Source organism: Brassica oleracea, chromosome C5 (assembly GCF_000695525.1).
Source record: "Brassica oleracea var. oleracea cultivar TO1000 chromosome C5, BOL, whole genome shotgun sequence".
Classification (NCBI taxonomy): Eukaryota; Viridiplantae; Streptophyta; class Magnoliopsida; order Brassicales; family Brassicaceae; genus Brassica; species Brassica oleracea.
The window spans coordinates 1,687,117-1,692,034 of record NC_027752.1 but is presented as its reverse complement, the minus strand read 5'-3'; positions in this window follow the sequence as shown (position 1 = coordinate 1,692,034).

The window sequence follows — 4,918 nt, the reverse complement described above, 5'->3', positions numbered from 1 at the left end:
TATTGGGATTCAAATAAATCTTAAAACTACCTAAAAGTAAAACCAAAAAGTATTTGATATAAGTAAGTATCTAATTTCTCTTAATATGTGTGCACAACCTTAAACATCATATATTCAAATCCGGAGAGAGTATTAGTTAGAGAACCTTTAGGGCTTTTAAGCTTGTGCAAACCTTTGTGATCTCTTATGGGTTCATTTAGTCCAGATTTGAACCCCAGGCCCAGTTGGTTTGCTTTGATCTAATCAAGGTGATTACTTGATTTCATTAGAAAAAATGGACTCAGAATTTGGAGATCTGAAAATTGAAATCAAGAATCTCTCTTTTAAAGCATTTTTAATGTATTTTTTTTTTTTCAAATGAGAATAGTAAAAGTAAGTTTTACTTCAATCTCACTTTATTTTAAGAGAATTTGCATTCCTTGTATAAAAATAAGTGCATAATTTGCGATTCTGGAAAAGTGACTTTTTTCATGAACTGTTTTTTTCTAAATGGCATTTCTATCCCTATAGTTACAATTACTCAACCTATAATTTATAGGTTATTCGAAATCCCTACATCCTCTACATCAAGCGTGCTTATATTTGTGCATAGAGAGTTAGTTTCTCATTTTTTTACTAAAACCGAGATACTATTTTATCTCTTGTCAACAATTCCATCGTCTATCTTTGTACCAAATTACTTATACTTCTCCACCATAAACCATATTTCAAAGCGATGGAACTCCGTAGTGATTCTGGTTACTCCATCTCCAATAAACTCTCAGCCTTCCGCACATTCCTCTCCCGACTCTCCACGACGGCCTCTCAACGCCACCCATGGATGGAACTCATAGATCGGAGCTCATTTGCTAGTCATGATCGCTTCAAGTTTCACTCCTTCATCTATGTCTTTGCGCCGTCTTGGCCGTCGTACTCAGCTAACTCGAACCACGCCGTGGACCTGTTTCGTCTTCCTTATTCATCTCCGTTGTCGACTGAAAACAGAGCCCCCACGGACGTCTCTTCCTCAAGCTTCTTCTCTACGCTGCAAATCTTCGTGCCTGGATCGGGTCATCAGACCATCTCCGTGGTCTTACTCTACTGATGCCATCATGCTCGGATTCAAGACTCGTCGTCGTGCTCATCTTCGCAGTCTCAGCCTCGTTACGGAAGAGAAGGAGAAACAATGGTGATTTCTTATGCTTGCAACCCAAGCCCTCCAACCTTTTCGTATTCACGAGTTGGCCCCAATTTTTCCAAGTGTATAGATAGCTTCACGAATCGTCCCTAGACTTTAAGATTCTACACTTCGACCCTTTTAAGAATTGCCCGAATGGTGTTCAGAGTCTTAGATGTTTTTAATTCATCCCCAAACTTTATAATTTGCAGAAATAACACATTAGTTTCGCCCCAAACTTTTCGATTGTGCAACCTAGACCCTGGTATATGCAAATGTATATGCAGATGTAACATAGCTGGTTACTAAACTCTACCTGACCTTTTTTTTACAATTAGCTGGTTGCAGAAACAAACATATACAATGTTACAGACTTACAATTCAAGTCACAATATCGAGATAATTAGTCTATATTACCGGCTAAATATAACAAAAAAAAGACAAGTAGAATCTTAACCAGCTATTTTACAAATTACACATTTAAAGCATATATTATCGGCTAACTATAACAATGTCGAGATAATAAGTATATATTACCGGCTAACTATAACAAAAAAAAGTCAAGTGAAATCTTAACAGGCTAAACAACCATTTTAATCATATGTATTGTGATTTGTTAATGAGTTAATTTTATGTTTAGCCGAACATATAAATTTCATCATATCTCTTGTGATTTATTAGAGCGTTAATTCTTATTTATCCAAATCGATACAAAATAACAACAATCAACTGATAAAATAGCCGGTAAATATAAATTAAATACCATCTAAAATGTAAAGTATCCAGATAAATTAAAATATAATAATGCTAATTTGATAATGATTTGTATAAGCTATATGTATAACCTGTAATTTTTTTTAAATCTGCATATCAACTAACATTTAAAATATCCAGTTAAATAATAATATAAACATGCTAATTTATACAGAATCTAAAAAATCACATTATAACCAGCTAACTCATATCAACAACATAAGTTAAACTTACATTGTTTCAACAAGAAAAGGGTTAAGGTAACATTATCCAAAATAAAATCAAAGAAAATAAATACAAAACATATATCTTTTTAGTCGGCTAAACATATGTATACCTCTATTTTTTTCTAGACAAGAATAATCAAATGAAATCTACTGAACTACAAAACATAAATTTATTTAGCTCTTTGTACGAGCACACAAGCTTAACTTTCTTTACTCCTTCATTGAGTATTGTTTTTATGGTTCCAAAAAATATTTCTTCACTCCAATCGCACACACGATACCGTATTAGAAGACCGGGTTTCACAAAAGCCACGAAAGGAAGACGAATATGAGACTCTTTGGTCACCATTCGCCTCTGATTGCAGCAGCCCAATTACTCCTCCACGCGAACCATCGCCACCGCTAACTCATGTTTCTAGAACCTTGCAAAGTTGGTCACCACCAGCATAGTATCCGTAATCCTCTAGTGGTGTACCGCCGCTTGCACCAGAGCTCAGTCTCCCCTTCATTACCGCTCTATGTTGAATCACAACTTCTATCTCTTGCCTCGAATTGGAGCTCCAAATGGATCATTTAATTAGATATCTATTAAACAAAACTTGCTCTTTTATCTCACCGTCGTATCCTTCTTTCTCTCAACACGGATGATGTTCAAATTAAAGAGTGAAGTGATATAAGAAGAGCATTGTAATCTCCAAAAAATATTGTGGTTTAATGCTCCCTTGTTGGTCAGAACTTATGGCTACTTTTAGATCCACGGATTACATCAATATAAACATCATTATGTATGTATATATTTGCTAATGTTTACATGTTTATAATGATTACAAACCTATTGTGCTGCATACATATAAGAAAGAGGCGATAGGGTTAGTGTTGTCTTTTCGCATGGACAACTGCTGGGCCTAGCCTTTGGGCCTTCCATTTTTCCATCGTTGCAAATTTTCTCCAAGTCCTCTCATACGACTCTCGGTCCCTGGCTTCTTATAATATCAAGGAAAGCTAAATCATCACCATCTAATCTATTAAAACTGGAATACAAATAAGATTTGACCCTGATTTTTTTCTAAATAATTACAGCCTAATGCCACTAAATTAATATCTCTTGATTTAACATAGTTATCTATTTTTCTTTTTAAGAAATCAACCGATTGGAACCTACAATTAATTTATGTTTAATATTTCCATATTGTGTTTCATCGTATAATAATCGGCGGCGAAACGTCCATTTTAGGAAATCGCAAACCTCTTTTTCGTCACACTCTCTGTATTTCCCTGAAGCGGCAAACGCATCTATCTAATCTGTTAAAACTTAATCTGTTAAAACTGCAGTACAAATAAAATTTTGACCCTGATTTTTTCTAAATAATTACAACCTAATACCACTGAATTAATATCTCTTGACATAGTTATCTATTTTTCCTTTTAAGAAATCAACCGATTGGAACCTACAATTAATTTATGTTTAATATTTTCATATTGTGCTTCATCGTATAATAACGTACAGTTTTTATTGTCATCATTATAGCTAAATGAAGTATACATATATCTCCCCCATATACACTACGGATACATGTTTTTTTACATAATATAGTAACAACATTCTGAACTATTTAGGACTTCATTAAAATTACATCAAAAATCATATACTTTATACAATACGTTTTAAAAATTCATTATAAAATCGCTATTAGTATCAAATTTTAATGTCATCACTATGATGCACATAACTAATACTTTTTCTTTTTCTTTTCTTTTCTTTTTTTTTTTCTTACCAAACAAAAAAAATATACACAAAACAATTAGTGGTCGTATATTTAACAAATTGTGTTTGAAATTTTTTTTAGCAAATTGTGAAAAAATGTTCCACAATATGCACTCACTATGACAACAACATAAAATATGGATATAAAATTTTAAATTTATTTTTAACGTTTTGCTAAAGATATCCGGCGTGATTCACTTGTATTTAAATGTTTTTATTAGGAAGATTTTGGAGATAGTCCAGTCAATTTTAAAATTTTACAATCGGAATATTCTAAGCGAAGTCAACATCATAATTTGCGTATATATTAGGCATGATTCAATCCTAACTAACCTGCTTTAGTGAAATCAATTTGTTCTATCAAAAAGAAATATTTCCATCAATAACAACCCTACAATCAAGCACCATATTTAACTATTAACTACTAACTACTAACTATTTTTATATTCTGTTGATCACGTCTATATATATATATCTATATGTATAGTGTCTATCTCCATCTAATAGTCACTGAGAAAACGAAAAAAAAGACTAGATGGCGACCAACAAACACTACAAGAAAACGTAGCAGTAACAACGGCGGTTTACGACGAAATTATTTCCTCGTAACTTTACATGGGCTTTACAACGCAATTACGACGAGACATTATTTCGTCGTAAACTCCATGGTAATTTACGACGAAAGGATTTCGTCGTAAAGTCAATGTAAGCTCGAGACGGGACCAGGACAACGACCGGATGCAGGCTCGCATGGATATCCAGCAGCAGCGTTTGGACTCTCTCGAGGGTTTGCTGGATGTGATGGCGGTGGGAAATCCAACTTTGCAGAGAGCTTTGGCGGAGAGACGAGCAGCTCTCGGGATGAGCCAGCCGGATCCCGAAGCAGGAACGTCTACAGACCCGAACCCCTCAGCCAACTACTTCGATGACCATGATGTTGGCCTTTAGTTTCCTTTTTTAATTTCTTTTGTTTTGTATAAAAAATTTAAATTCTATTTAATTAATGAATTTATAGTT